We start from the raw sequence: 16,716 nt of genomic DNA, 5'->3' as shown, positions 1-16,716 counted from the left end.
AGAGGGGCAGGTGACAGGGAGAGAGAGAGAGGGGCAGGTGACAGGGAGAGAGAGAGAGAGGGGCAGGTGACAGGGAGAGAGAGAGAGAGGGGCAGGTGACAGGGAGAGAGAGAGAGGGGGGGGCAGGTGACAGGGAGAGAGAGAGAGAGGGGCAGGTGACAGGGAGAGAGAGAGGGGGCAGGTGACGGGGAGAGAGGGAGAGAGGGCAGGTGTGTGAGAGAGAGAGAGAGAGAGAGAGAGGGCAGGTGACAGGGAGAGAGAGAGGGCAGGGGAGAGAGAGAGGGGGCAGGTGACAGGGAGAGAGAGAGAGAGGGCAGGTGACAGGGAGAGAGAGAGAGAGAGGGCGGGTGACAGGGAGAGAGAGAGAGAGAGGGGGCAGGTGACAGGGAGAGAGAGAGAGAGAGAGAGGGCAGGTGACAGGGAGAGAGAGAGAGGGCAGGTGACAGGGAGAGAGAGAGAGAGAGAGGGCAGGTGACAGGGAGAGAGAGAGAGAGGGCAGGTTACAGGGAGAGAGAGAGAGAGGGCAGGTGACAGGGAGAGAGGGGGCAGGTGACAGGGAGAGAGAGAGAGAGAGGGCAGGTGACAGGGAGAGAGAGAGAGAGAGAGGGCGGGTGACAGGGAGAGAGAGAGAGAGAGAGAGAGAGAGGGCGGGTGACAGGGAGAGAGAGAGAGAGAGAGGGCGGGTGACAGGGAGAGAGAGAGAGAGAGAGAGAGAGAGGGCAGGTGACAGGGAGAGAGAGAGAGAGAAGGGGAGGACAGAGCCAGGTGGACAGGAGAGGGGGAGTGCAGCCAGGTGGACAGGAGAGGGGGAGTGCAGCCAGGTGGGGGCTGGGGGGAGAACAGAGCCAGGTGGGTAGGAGGGGGGGTACAGCCAGGTGGACAGGAGAGGGGGAGTGCAGCCAGGTGGGGGCTGGGGGGAGAACAGAGCCAGGTGGGTAGTGGAGGGGGGGTGCAGCCAGGTGGAGGGAGGGGGGAGTGCAGCCAGGTGGGGGCTGGGGGGAGAACAGAGCCAGGTGGGTAGTGGAGGGGGGGTGCAGCCAGGTGGAGAGGAGAGGGGGAGTGCAGCCAGGTGGGGGCTGGGGGGAGAACAGAGCCAGGTGGGTAGTGGAGGGGGGGTGCAGCCAGGTGGAGGGAGGGGGGAGCAGTCAGGTTGACAGAAGAGGGGGGGGTTCTTACCTTAGAAGATGTTATCACTGTTTTTCCCGGCTCCCTCCACGTGTCAGGCAGCGGCAGTCACATCACGGAGAACTGCAAACTGTCTGCTGCGATGGCTGTCAGTACTTCTTGATGTCTCCATCCTACTTCACCGCATCCCGGCCCGGGTCCCGCAGACACACTCTCTCCCCCCCGTGAAGCTGTCACTGGGCGCGCTCCAATCAGCACAGCTGCAGCATCTCGCGCTCCTCATTCTCAGCAGCCGCGTCACGCGTGCAGCCAGGTGGGTGGGGACAGTCACCTTCGAGCGAGAACACAGAGCAGGGGGCAGGGCGGGGCCGAATCAGATCTAAAGCGCGGAAGGCGAGGTGAAGAAAAAGGGGGGAGGGGAGGGGAGGGCGCCGGCTGCCGGGGGCGCAGGCTGGACGGAGCAGTGGTAATTCACTGCTACAGTGGCAATGTTTTTGCGCCCCCCCTCGGCCTGCGCCCCTGGCGGACGCCGTTCTGGCCAACCCCACGGTACGCCCCTGGGTTACATACTCTTTAGGAAGGAACAAGGCTACTTTAATTTTATCCACTTTCAGACTGGAAGATTTTACCCCCTTCCTGACCAGGCCATATTTTACTATTCGGCACTGTGCTACTTTAACGGACAATTGTACGGTCGTGTGCTGCTGTACCCAAATTAAATTTATGTCCTTTTTTCCCCCACAAATAGAGCTTTCTTTTGGTGGTATTTGATTATCTGTGCGATTTTTTTAATTTTTGAAAAAAAGAGCGACAATTTAAAAAAAAAAAACAATATTTTTCACATTCTGAAAACAATAAGCGCAATAAGCGTATTTTGATTGGTTTGCGCAAAAGGTATCGCATCTACAAACAAGGGGAAAGATTTGTCATTTTTATTTCTTTTTTTTTCACTAGTAATGGCGGCGATCTGCAATTTTTAGCGAAACTGTGACATTGCGGCGGACAGATCGGACCCCTAACTGACATTTTTGACACTTTTGGGGGGGGGGTCAGTGACATTGCTACAGTAATCGGTGCTATAAATATGCACTGTTACTGTAATAATGACACTGGCAGGGAAGGGGTTAACACTGCTGGTGATCAAGGGGTTAAATGTATGCCTCATGCTTTCTGACGTGTGTGGGGGGAGGGGGTTCTGTGACACAGACAGAGATCGCAGGTTCAGCTATGTTGAATCCTGTGATCTCTCCCTGTCTGTCACAGAGAAGATCCGCCTGCTTTCTTTACACAAGCGGGCGGATCATCTCACACTTTCCCCAACAATCAGGGAAGAGAGGCGGCGATCGCCGCCTCTCCTCCTCCGGCCCGACTCCCGCTGTGGACCCAGGGGAGCCGCAGTAGCAGCACAGCGAGCGGTCTTAAAGTGGTTAAACTTCTAGGAATTTATATTACAACTAGACATTAAGCCCATTAAATTAACGGGCGCTAGAACATATGTGGTCAAACATTTGTAAAAACAGACTTGTTCCAGTAAGGCGTACTTTGCTACTAAAGTCAGTTTGCTTATAAATGTCCCTTTAATAGCGTGTCTATGTTCTGCGATTTTTTTTTTTTTTTACAGTGCTTTCCCACCATTTCTCATATAAGATTGAATACTCTGTAATCCAATCCATCCCCATAGATAGAACAGAGAGCGAGGCAGAATCTGACAATAGATTCTCTCCCCTCCGCTCTCTATCTACCGTCGGATAGTGCATCCGTCATACTGCGCATGTCAGTACCCTTTATAGAGTGTAAGTCCCTCTCCCTTAGGCTCACAGGTAGATGTCTGTATTATAGAGAAATGCATCCTTAAAGGGTGTAAGTCCCTCTCATGTCCTATGCTGCGACTATGAGGCTCACAGGTAGGTGTCTGTATTGTCGAGAACTGCACCCTTGTAGAGTGTACGTCCCTTTCCCTCCCATGTCCTGGGCTGGGACTATGAGGCTGAGCCCACACAGTGCCCCACTCTGACACGTGAAGCCAGCACTGAACCACCTGGAGGTCCCCCTCACCTCCATACAACACTGCCCGGGGGCTCCTCTCACAGCACAGCGTATTATACCTGTAGATGTGCTGGGTGAGCCTCATACACCTCATCACACACTCTCCATTACTAAGGGCTCATCACAGCAGTACCTGACACACTGTGGAGGTGAAGATGGGGCATCCAGTACCTGGAAAGAAAGGCTCAGGTCAGGAAGGGAATAATATGGCTTCATTGTCAATACTAAGTACTGTCACCTCACCTCTCCACACCAATGCCACAGTCCGAGCTTGTCACAGCCAAATCCCCCGGAGCTCTACAGAAGAGAACTACATTCCCCGGCATGCACTCTTCTCCCTTCCTGGGGGGTCACATGACTGCATACAGGTCCTGCCTTCCTGTGTGCATTCAGCTCCCCCTTTTGTTCCATGCACGTTGAGAAGATATATAAAACATATCCTCCTCTCCTCATGAATTGTGTGACCTCCATACAACACTGCCTGGGGGTCCTCTCCTCAGTCAGGACTCCATTAGAAAGACGTGCTCACACCATCACCTCCTCTTCCTCACTACTACAACTCCCGGCATGCCCCGCACTTCTGAGCCCCTGACTGTCCTCATGGTGTGTAAACACTGGGGCCACATTCCCGGCCTGCACAGCTCCAGGCTCACCACACAGTTCTACTCCCTACTACACATACACCAACACAAAGTTTAGGAGTAAGAGTTCTCGGCGACAGTCCCTAAACTACACTTCCCATCATGCTTTGCCACCGACCGCCCGAAGTCTCTGTGCTCCGTGGGGCACATGCGCAGTAGCGCAATCCCACGGACACAGGGACGGACGCAGAGACACATGGGGTTTATTAATATAGATAAAACTATCTTGGTTTTGAAAAAAAAGGAGTGGGTTTATTTAAAAAAAAAAAGTACTAAAGTGGCTCCTGCTGCTGTAAAGTCCTGGGATGAGGGAGCAGGTCTGAGTCTATGGACACAGGCAATAAAGCTCAGGATCAGGCATGTAGTTGTGCCACAATAGGAAGTGGCTTCCTATGGCGGCACACCAAGAAAAGTAGGAGCACAGACAGGAGACCCGAGAAGAGGAGGTTTGGGGCCACTCTGCACAATTCCATTGCACAGAGCATGTAAAATGTTGCTTTATTTTTTTTAAATTGAGTATACAATCACTTTAAACTGCTGCCTCAGGTTTCCTGTTTCAGGGTGCCTCCTTTCTCTGGCCTCTTGTGGAGACACCCTTGCATGCAGAAACTTGAGTTGTGTATGACTACACTTTGTGAAACCGCATACAGGCTCAGACTCTGATCTGTCCCAGAAGCCTTGTAGGAAAAAGTGGGAGAAGAATGGGGATTGTAAATCCCTATGTTGACACTACAGCTGTTCACCTACAGGCCTCAGTACAGTGGAAAGGGTGTAGGGTGTTGGTTCGCTTTTTTGTTTTTTTTCTCTGAAAAGATGAACTTACACTTTAACCACTTCAAGTCCGCAAAAGGTATACGCTGCAGCTTTGCAGTGGTTTACCGGGATAAAGACATCAGCCATAATTTCGTTATTGTTTTTTTTTCAGCCGGTGGCTGGCTTTCTAATGAAAGCATTCTGAGCGGCTCATGAGCCGCTGGAACGCTTTCCAAAGTGTGAGGGAAGGGACACCTCCCGCTGCATGCCGGTTTTTCTCAGGCTTACCGTTTCTGCCGGTTCGCCGGAGAAAAGATGGTGCAGCTGGCTAGTCAAATAGTATTCTCTTTGATCAACTCTGCGGCCTCGGAGGACCAGAGCGATGTCATGACGTCACTTCTGGTCCAGGCTGGAAGTAAACAATTTTTTTTTTCTTTTTAAGTAAACGATAAATTTATTACTATTATTATTATTTTTAATATCCTTTGCTTTTAAAGGTAAAGGAGACATTTGGGGTCTTTTTGACCCCAGCTCACTCCATAAAAAGGACCTCTCATCCTTATTTCTGTTTAAGGGATGTTTACATTCCTTTTATTAAGAATAAAAGTGATCCAAAAAAAAAAAATTAAAAGGACAGTGTAAAATAATCAGTTAAAAAAAAAATTGAAAGTGCCCCTATCCCTCCGTGCTTACACACAGAAGCAAACGCATACGTAAGTTATGCACCCATATGTAAACAGTATTTGCACCACACATGTGAGGTATCACCGTGAACGATAGGGTGAGAGCAATAAGTAGTGCTAGACCTCCTGTAACAGTTAACCAGTAAAGGTGTTAAAAGTGTTGCCTATGGAGATTTTTTTAAGTACCATAGTTTGTGGCCATTCCACAATTGTGCGCAATTTTTACCACTTTAAGACCGGAAGGATTTGCCCCTTCCTGACCAGGCCCTATTTTGCGGTTCGGCACAATTACACGGTCGTGCGTCACTAGACACAAATAAAATTGACGTCCTTATTTTTTTTTTTTTTGGGGGTTGCTGGTGCCTCAAACCAGATAGAATGGGACTTTGCGGGCAAGTGAATGGTTATACATAGGAATTTAAGATATATATATCAAGGAAAAGACAATATAAAAAGAATAGTATTTAATCCATAAATACCAATAGGATATATACAAAAGGCATTTGGTGAGAATTGTGCTTGGGGCAGAGGCCCAAGTGTGAGGAAGAAAAAGATGATTCGACAGAATCAGTGACAGTGGTGCATCTGGTGACTTTAAACATGGATTTTTTCTGTTTTCCAATGGATGTTGAAAAGGAAGTTAATTCCAGAAAGAATCCTAGATTGCTGACGCGTTTCGGCTCTATCATGGGCCTTTCTCAAAGCGTTCAGTCACACAGTCTGTGGTCTATGAGAGTAACATGGGATATAAGGATTATTGAACAAATCCTCTAGAGTATATCCAATACAATCTTGATATTAATAATGTTTGAAAATTACATACATGGGTGTAGCCATTGTTCCTGCACAGAGGCCCTCTATCCGTTCACAATCACAACGGGAGTCGTGTACTGCAAGGCCTGGGATAATATATAATGTTCCTTTAAAGATTGGGGTTCAGATAGGTCATGTGATTGTTTCAAGAATTATATATATATATATATTCCTCCACTTACAGTTAAGTTGACTGATAGGAGGGGCTTGCCACCGGGGTCCTGGGGTATATTCCCCTCTTTGTCCACCGGGCTCTTGATCTGAAGTGTAATAGGAATTGGTTTGTGTGGATAGAGTTTTATATATTGTACACGGTAACTTCAAGGGTGGTATGACTAAGGTGCCTGGTTTATTATAAAAATAAGTGCCGACATCTCATTGACTTTAAAAATGGTGTTTATACATGGGTAAGGTGACTTTTATAACCGTGGCTAGGTGCCAAAATTTTGTTTCCAAAGATAAGGGCTTTGAAGTCCGTAGCACTTACGATTTGCAGGATGAAATGGAAGTATTCCTTCAGACAGCGCAGGTTAGGTCCGTCCTCTCCCCTCTGCTGGAGAGGAGTGAGGATTGCCTGTTCGTTCCCCGGCCTTAAGAAGCCCCTCGCGCATGCGCATTGCGCGCTGCACGTAGGCGGGCTCCATAGCGGCGTGACGTGGCACCGACATCTGCGCCTGCGCCGCACGGATGCGCGCTCCGGTCGCAACCCCGTTGCTGGGGACGCCGCTCTGGCCGCCGACACGGGAGGAGGGGCCATCTTCTCCCCGAGGGGATTGATTGGTCCCAAGAATCCCCTACGAGGTAGGGGTTTTCCATGCCGGGTGTGACTGTGGGATATTGCGGGGCCAATCTGCGGAGGCATGGTGTGTTCCCATGTACTGACAAGAAACAAAAACACAATGTACGAAATCTAAGGCATTTTCATTGATATATGTGTGCTTTCACACAAAGGTGGATTCAGCACTTTTACAGTAATTGTAGTATACTTGTAATATATTCATGAAACAAAAGTAATAATAACACAATATTTTAACAGCAGTTGCATATATCACCACCACAGGTAGCTGTGGGTCAGGGAGGGATATTCCCGATTGCTGGGCAGTGCCATGGATAGCTTCCAGGGCCATGTCCATATGCAATCGGTTTCTTGAGCACTAATATAGAAAAAAGGCAGTGTTTAATATACGGTGGAATAAAGCATATATCTCGTATGCATTTTATTTACATCACTGAAAAGGGGGGAGAGAGGGGGGGGGGGCGGATGTGTATGAGGTCATGGGGGGGGGGGGGGAATTATTTTTTTGTGGATATCACAATGATGCAAGCGTAAGGATGAATGGATGAGTCATTAATCTGTCTTGCCAGAGGCAAAGCCTTCAAGAAATGGGCGAAAGCTCTCGTTTTCATTTAGGCCAAGAGGTTTTGTGGCGTAGAGGCGTCTAATCCACCTCATTTCCATCTGAAGCAGTCTTTTATTCCAGTCCCCCCCCCCCCCCGATGCGGTATATGGATCCTCTCAAGTGCTATAAAAGTCACTTTTGGCATTCTGTTTTTGTGATAGTGGGCAACATGCCTCCCAAGGGGTACATAGAAGTTGCACAATTGCATGCTGTTGATGTGTTGATTGACCCGTTTGCCAAACTCTTGTTTGGTCTTTCCTACATAGTAGGACCCGCATTGGCACCGCATGAGGTAGACGACTCCTCTCGTCCTGCAATTTACAAAGTGTCGAGGTCTGAAGGGCTCCCCGTTTGGGAGAGTGGTGTTAACACATTTTTGTATAACGCTGCATTGTCCGCAGTTTCCACATGGAAAAGTGCCCATTTGTTCACAGGGATCCTTTCTGGTTTCCTTATATTCACTGTGCGTCAGTGATTGCTTCATTGACCCTGCTTTACGGAATGTAATCTGTGGATTCTCTGGTATAAACAATTTTACCACGGGGTCTTCTTTTAGGATCAGCCAGTTTTTTGATATGATCTTCCTTATTTTTTGGTGGTCATTTGTAAACCTCGTTATTATCCTGGTTATATTTTCCTGTTCAATGGGTTTCCGTCTGTTTTTATTTTTAAATAGAATGTTATGTCTGTCTTGCTTCTTAACTCTATTAAAGGCTTTTCTCAACGTCGTCTTTGTGTAGCCCCTTCTTAGTAGCCTTGCGGTGAGGATGTTTGCCTCTTTCTGGAAATCTTGTTCCTTAGTGCAGTTTCTTTTAAGCTTAAACAAATGGGCACTTTTCCATGTGGAAACTGCGGACAATGCAGCGTTATACAAAAATGTGTTAACACCACTCTCCCAAACGGGGAGCCCTTCAGACCTCGACACTTTGTAAATTGCAGGACGAGAGGAGTCGTCTACCTCATGCGGTGCCAATGCGGGTCCTACTATGTAGGAAAGACCAAACAAGAGTTTGGCAAACGGGTCAATCAACACATCAACAGCATGCAATTGTGCAACTTCTATGTACCCCTTGGGAGGCATGTTGCCCACTATCACAAAAACAGAATGCCAAAAGTGACTTTTATAGCACTTGAGAGGATCCATATACCGCATCGGGGGGGGGGGGGACTGGAATAAAAGACTGCTTCAGATGGAAATGAGGTGGATTAGACGCCTCTACGCCACAAAACCTCCTGGCCTAAATGAAAACGAGAGCTTTCGCCCATTTCTTGAAGGCTTTGCCTCTGGCAAGACAGATTAATGACTCATCCATTCATCCTTACGCTTGCATCATTGTGATATCCACAAAAAAATAATTCCCCCCCCCCCCCCATGACCTCATACACATCCGCCCCCCCCCCCCCCTCTCTCCCCCCTTTTCAGTGATGTAAATAAAATGCATACGAGATATATGCTTTATTCCACCGTATATTAAACACTGCCTTTTTTCTATATTAGTGCTCAAGAAACCGATTGCATATGGACATGGCCCTGGAAGCTATCCATGGCACTGCCCAGCAATCGGGAATATCCCTCCCTGACCCACAGCTACCTGTGGTGGTGATATATGCAACTGCTGTTAAAATATTGTGTTATTATTACTTTTGTTTCATGAATATATTACAAGTATACTACAATTACTGTAAAAGTGCTGAATCCACCTTTGTGTGAAAGCACACATATATCAATGAAAATGCCTTAGATTTCGTACATTGTGTTTTTGTTTCTTGTCAGTACATGGGAACACACCATGCCTCCGCAGATTGGCCCCGCAATATCCCACAGTCACACCCGGCATGGAAAACCCCTACCTCGTAGGGGATTCTTGGGACCAATCAATCCCCTCGGGGAGAAGATGGCCCCTCCTCCCGTGTCGGCGGCCAGAGCGGCGTCCCCAGCAACGGGGTTGCGACCGGAGCGCGCATCCGTGCGGCACAGGCGCAGATGTCGGTGCCACGTCACGCCGCTATGGAGCCCGCCTACGTGCAGCGCGCAATGCGCATGCGCGAGGGGCTTCTTAAGGCCGGGGAACGAACAGGCAATCCTCACTCCTCTCCAGCAGAGGGGAGAGGACGGACCTAACCTGCGCTGTCTGAAGGAATACTTCCATTTCATCCTGCAAATCGTAAGTGCTACGGACTTCAAAGCCCTTATCTTTGGAAACAAAATTTTGGCACCTAGCCACGGTTATAAAAGTCACCTTACCCATGTATAAACACCATTTTTAAAGTCAATGAGATGTCGGCACTTATTTTTATAATAAACCAGGCACCTTAGTCATACCACCCTTGAAGTTACCGTGTACAATATATAAAACTCTATCCACACAAACCAATTCCTATTACACTTCAGATCAAGAGCCCGGTGGACAAAGAGGGGAATATACCCCAGGACCCCGGTGGCAAGCCCCTCCTATCAGTCAACTTAACTGTAAGTGGAGGAATATATATATATATAATTCTTGAAACAATCACATGACCTATCTGAACCCCAATCTTTAAAGGAACATTATATATTATCCCAGGCCTTGCAGTACACGACTCCCGTTGTGATTGTGAACGGATAGAGGGCCTCTGTGCAGGAACAATGGCTACACCCATGTATGTAATTTTCAAACATTATTAATATCAAGATTGTATTGGATATACTCTAGAGGATTTGTTCAATAATCCTTATATCCCATGTTACTCTCATAGACCACAGACTGTGTGACTGAACGCTTTGAGAAAGGCCCATGATAGAGCCGAAACGCGTCAGCAATCTAGGATTCTTTCTGGAATTAACTTCCTTTTCAACATCCATTGGAAAACAGAAAAAATCCATGTTTAAAGTCACCAGATGCACCACTGTCACTGATTCTGTCGAATCATCTTTTTCTTCCTCACACTTGGGCCTCTGCCCCAAGCACAATTCTCACCAAATGCCTTTTGTATATATCCTATTGGTATTTATGGATTAAATACTATTCTTTTTATATTGTCTTTTCCTTGATATATATATCTTAAATTCCTATGTATAACCATTCACTTGCCCGCAAAGTCCCATTCTATCTGGTTTGAGGCACCAGCAACCCCCAAAATATATACATGCAGGGACGGTGGCAGAACCTACTTTAGTACATGTGTTCAAAGGAAACCCCCCCCCCCCCTCTTTTAAAATTGACGTCCTTTTTTCCCACAAATAGAGATTTCTTTTGGTGGTATTTGGTCACCTGTGCGATTTTATTTATTTTTTTAAAGCGGGATTGCGGCGGACAGATCGGACTCCTGACTGTCATTTTTGACACTTTTGGCGGGACCAGTGACATTTGTACAGTAATCAGTGCTAAAAATATGCACTGTTACTGTAATAATGACACTGGCAGGGAAGGGGTTAACATTATGGGTGATCAAGGGGTTAAATGTGAGCCTGGGGGAGAGATTCTAACTGTGGGGGGGGGGGGGGGCGTCGCGTGGCTTTTGAAATTACCATAGAGAAATGTGATCCTATATAAAAGGATCACATGGGCTCTATGATCATTCCAGGGAGAAGAACGGTCAGCTGTGTTTACAACAGCCGACCGTCCTCTCTCAGCGGGGAATGATTGTGGGTGTCAGGCGGCAATCGGAGCCGCCTGCTCGCTGCATCGGCTTCCTCGCTGATGAGCAGGGGCAGGAGCCCGCCGCCGGCGGTGGCGTACGTTTGCCCACTAGCCTCCCGAGAGCGAGTTCTGTACATGTATGGTGATTTGCCTGGGAGCGGCTGCCTGCCGCAGTCTTAAAGCAGTTAAAGCATGTCATGTTAGGTATTTATTCATTCGGCGTAACATCATTTTTCAAATTTTACAAAAAAAAAAAAAAAATGCCAAAACCACTGTCCAAATACCACGTGACATAAAAAATTGCAACACTCGCCATTTTATTCCCTAGGGAATAAAATGGCGAGCGTTGCCATTTTTTAGTGCCAAGGTTTGCTGTCATTGCCCTAGGGTCTCTGCTAAAGAAAAAAAAAAAAAGTATGTTTGGGGGGGTTATAAGTAATTTTCAAGCAAAAAATACTGACTTAAACTTGTAAAGAAAAAGTGCCAGAAAAAGCCAGGTCTTCAAAATTTCAAACAATTCCACCAAATTCAGTGCATCCGGAAAGTATTCGCAGTGCTTCACTTTTTCCACATTTTGTTAACCTTATTGCATAATAGATTAAATTAATTATTTTCCTCAAAATTCTACAAAGAATACCCCATAATGACAACGTAAAAGAAGTTTGTTTGAAATCTTTGCAAATTAAAAAAAAAAAAAAATCACGTGCATAAGTATTCGCAGCCTGAACAATCGGTGGAGAAGGGCCTTAGGGAAGTGACCAAGAACCTGATGGTCAATCTGACAGAGCTCCACTGTATCTCTGTGGAGAAAGGAGAATCTTCCAGAGGAACAACCATCTCTGCAGCACTCCACCAATCAGGCCTGTATGGTAGAGTGGCCATTTGGAAGCCATTCCTCAGTAAAAGGCACCTGAAGGACTCTTAGACCATGAGAAACAAAATTCTCTGGTCTGATGAAACTAAGATTGTACTCTTTGGCCTGAATACCAAGCGTCATGTCTGGAGAAAACCAGGCACCACTCATCATCTGGCCAATACGCTCCCTACAGTGAAGCATTGTGGTGGCAGCATCATGCTGAGGGGATGTTTTTTAGTGGCAGGAACTGGAAGACTAATTAGGATCAAGGGAAAGATGAATGCAGCAATGCACAGAGACATCATTGATGAAAACCTGCTCCAGAGCGTTCTGGACCTCATACTTGGGCAAAGGTTCATCTTCCAACAAGGTAAGGACCCTAAGCACACAGCCAATATAACAAAGGAGTGGCTACAGGAATACTCTGTGTATGTCCTTGAGTGGCCCAGCCTTGAACCCGATTGAACATCTCTGGCGAGATCTGAAAATGGCTGTGCACCAATGCTCCCCATCCAACCTGAAGGAGCTTGAGAGGTCCTGCACAGAAGAATGGGAGAAACTGCCTAAAAGAGGTGTGCCAAAGCTTGTAGCATCATACTCATACAGACTTGAGGCTGTAATTGGTTCCAAAGGTGCTTCAACAAAGTATTGAGCAAAGGCTGTGAATACTTATTTGCAAAGATTTCAGACAAAGTTCTTTCATGTCATTATGGGGTATTGTTGAAGAATTTTGAGGAAAATAATTTTATTTTGGTATAAGGCTATAACATAAACTGTGGGAAAAGTGAAGTGCTGTGAATACTTTAGCTTACATTCTATGGAACCCTGGTGTGGAAATAGTTGCTTTAACCTTTGGTTCTGTCCTTGTTCTAATGTGTAAGTACACCTGTAGAAACTTTAGTAATCTGCTCAGGTACTATTACAATCACCTCCTGGATGGAATTTCAGTATTTTTCCAGAGCATCTCACATTTCAAAAAAAAAAAAAAAGGAAGGGTGCTCAGTGCTTTGGCCTACCTCCTAATTGGCCATCTGTCACATTAATGGGGCAATAGGGAGATGCTGGGGCTAGGAATGGAGTAAGAGTATGACCTTTTCTAGACTGTAGTAAGGATATGCATAACCATTTCCTGGATTTCTAGGGTAATATGTACTTGAAAAATAGTTTAGTGCCCTCCTTTAGTGTCTAGAGCTTCATGCTATAAAGTTTTTTTCTCATAAAAGGGACAATGCTGGTTGTGTATGTGTTGTTCTGCTTCAGCAAACTAAAAGTGTGATACCTAATCCACTGCAAACTGATCTGTGGTGAGCTTAAAGTGGTTGTAAACCCACCTTTATAACTTTTACCCAGAGTTGTATAAAGTACTCGAAACCCATACTTGAGTAAAAGTACAAGTGCTCGATCAAAAAGTGACTTGAGTAGAAGTGGAAGTGCTCTATCAAAAAGTGACTTGAGTAGAAGTACTAAAGTATTCAACATTTATTGTACTTAAGTATTGCAAGTAGTTTTTTTTTAAAAATGTTGCTACTCAAGTACTGAAAGTAAAAGTACCAGTATTTTTGAAAAAAAAATTGCTACTCGAGTACTGAAAGTAAAAGTACAAGTACTGTGTTATGTAGTTATTAAAGAAAGAAATCAAAAGTTTGTTAAAGTTAAAGTTATTAAAGAAAGAAGTCAAAAGTACACATGACATTAAACACATTTTTTTGAGCTTCATGAAACTTGCCATCTACTGTTCTGGCAGTGGTAATTTTTATAATTGTAACGAGTAACTATGCAGCACAAAAAAAAATATTGGAGTAGAAGTATTGAAATCATCGAGAAAATGTAGTGAAGTAAAAGTGGAAGTAGGAGAAAAAAATTCTACTCTAGGAAAGTACAGATACCGCCTTTCGGTACTTAAGTACAGTAGTGAAGTAGTTCTACTTAGTTACTATACATCTCTGCTTTTACCTATAGATCCTGTAAAAATCTCCTAAACTTGCACCGTTTAGGAGATATTTACATTGCATGCAGCCGATGACATCATCCACGCATGCGCTCTGAAGAAACGGCGGCCAGTGGTGGGTGGCTCAGCCTCCCAGAGTGCCACTGAGAGCCTGAGCCACCCGCTCCCACCCCTGCCCCCTCTACAGCCCAGCCCTCCCATAAGCACATGAGAGAGCACCATTCTGTGCTCAGAGGTGGCCCCCGAGAACTGAGCAGTTTTTGATTGCTCATCTTTCAGTGTAGATCTGGTGGGGGACAGCTGCAGCTTAAATCGGCGCTGCAACTACATTTTTTTTTTAGATCCCACACTTCTCTTTTAATAGTGTCTTTTAGTTTTCACAGAAGACCGTTTATAAATGTAGCTTCAGAGGGAAAGGCAGCAACATGCACATATCCTTCTTACCTCCCTTTGAATCAAGTTCTTCAGAAGGGAAGGCAGCAACATGCAGCAGTCCTTCTTACCTTTCTTTGAATCATGTTGGTTGGTTTGTTTGGATTCTAAAGGTTGAATTCTTAATGGTGGGAGGTCCAATACAGATGTGCCATCCACGACACTCTTTCTGGTCATCAATATTGGTTTCAAAATGATGAGCAACATGGATAAGCTGTGAGATAGCTCGTACAACAAGAAGAACACTTCAAAAAAACGTTCAAAACGCTGAGAACAGCCTCATCTTTGACTTCACGGAGGTGGTAAGTGTAATGGTATTAGCTCTGATTTCCTAACTAACTCAAGATCCACCAGTTCAAATGTAGAATCCGTGTGAATTGTGATGGGGGGGGTCACCTTTTTAAAAAATCAGGTGGGGATGAAAATGAAATGTCAACCAATGCAGCAGCTAATACTGCATAAGTACATAGTGCCATTGATCGGGATTGGAGAAGCTTCTAATGCTTTCTACTCTGTTACTAGGGATGGGCTGAACACCTCCCTGTTCGGTTCGCACCAGAACATCTCGAACAGGGAAAAAGTTCTAGCGAACATGTAAACTCTATTAAAGTCTATGGGACACGAACATAAAAAAAAATCAAAAGTCCTAATTTTAAAGGCTTATATGCAAGTTGTTGCCATAACAAGTGTATGGGGACCTGGGTACTGCCCTGGGGGACATGTATTTATGCAAAAAAAAAATTTTTTAAACTATCATTTTTAAAGGAGCAGTGATTTTATAGATGTTTAATGCGAAACAATAAAAAAAGTGTTATATCCTGCCGGGGGGGTCCCCTTAATGTGCCTGTAAAGTGGCGCATCTGTGCGATGTATGGAGCCAGCTGTAGCAATACTGACACAGGAAAAATGTAATTTAAACTTGCTCGCGGCTGTATTGCATTGAAAAAAAAAAAAACAAATGGCGTATGGTCCCCACCCAAAGCCATACCAGACCCTTATCCGAGCATGCAGCCCAGTAGGTTAGGAAAAGGGAGAAACGAGCGAGCACCCTCCCCTCCCCAAAGCACCTTGTCCCCATGTTCAAGGGGACGAGGGCCTCTTCCCGACAACCCTGGGCTGTGGTTGTTGGGGTCTGCGCATGCAGGGCCGGCCCTACCATGGGTCCTGCTGGGTCCATTGGTCCCAGGCGGCAGTTTGAGGGGGGCGGCAAATTGAAACCCACATTTTTTTCTTGCAGTTTTGTGTGCAGGGCCGCTGCTATTAGTGCACATAAGTCAGGGGAGCCAGAGGTGCCCCCTCCTCATTGTCCGGGTTAGGGACAGCAGAAGGAAAGGGGACTTCTGGACCGACAAGCTCCATGTCTCCCCCCCATCAAGGCGGGCAGATGGTGCATCCCAGTGAGCCGGGACACAAAGCAGCATCAGCAGCTGGGCTGTCTCTGGAGCCTGGCCGGGGGGCGGAGACTTAAAGTCAGCTAACTCGTGAGGGCTGGAGCTGATCTCGGCAGAGGTGTCACTGCTGCTGGTGTCAGACACCACGGAGCCAAAGTGAGTACAACTCATAGGCGTGCACACCCTTATCATCTCATGCATGTTACATACTTGCCCACAGCAGTGACTGTCCCACTACAGCTCCCAAACTCTTTTTTTCTATCTTCCCCCAGAAATCTCCTGTACATTCCATCTGTGCCCTGATTTTCTTAGATCCCCCCTCATCTCCAGTGTCTGCTCAGAGAACCTGGAGGCGGGTTCTGCTGACACTGTGCAAGGAGGGGGTGAGCTGATGTTCTAAGAAAAGTCAATTTAAGGAGATAAGCTGGCCATTTTACATCAGCACTAATCAGGTGGATTTGATTGCAGGGAGATGAGAATGATTAAGCTAATACTATCACTACATACACCCCCCCCCCCCCCCACTCTGTGCATGTCCAGATAATGTGAAGAAACTTTATGACCATTCCATTAACCCTCTGTTATCAAAGTCTAAATTCCCAACATTACCTAACCACTCAATACAAGTTAACTGTCCTCAATAAATAGAGCAAAGCACAGTGTTCACGGCCATTTACATGGTAGTGCAATTCTATAAACACTACATATTTGGAGAAAATCTGTTATTTTGAATTTACACAGTTTAGCTTTTTTTTTGCACACAAGCGCAGGTGTGGTTTTTATGCATCACATGTAGGGCTGCCCATTCATTTAAATGGGCTGCCCTACTCATGAGCCACATGGAAAAGAAGTCCCTTCCCCATCCCCCACCAGCACTGCCACTGATCCCACTGTCATATACTACCCTACCTAGCCTGTCCGTATACTACCCTACCTAGCCTGTCCGTATACTACCCTACCTAGCCTGTTGCATGTAAATCTGACTCCCTGTTAAATTTTTAATATAGA

At 46.2% G+C, this 16,716-nt stretch overlaps 1 protein-coding gene across 1 annotated transcript in view; it reads left to right on the top strand.

Moving 5' to 3' along the window:
* Positions 1–385: 385 nt before the first annotated feature.
* The window catches only part of POU4F3 (POU class 4 homeobox 3), a gene marked incomplete at its 3' end in the record, with an annotated part of 124,923 nt that continues 108,592 nt past the window's right edge, over positions 386–16,716 (top strand). The window contains exon 1 of the mRNA XM_082252694.1: positions 386–413. The remainder of the gene's footprint in view (positions 414–16,716) is intronic.

Source organism: Pelophylax lessonae, assembly GCF_965119305.1.
Source record: "Pelophylax lessonae genome assembly, chromosome: 4".
NCBI lineage: Eukaryota > Metazoa > Chordata > Amphibia > Anura > Ranidae > Pelophylax > Pelophylax lessonae.
The sequence above is the reverse complement of the archived record's forward strand: the minus strand, read 5'-3'. Positions and strand labels throughout refer to the sequence as shown.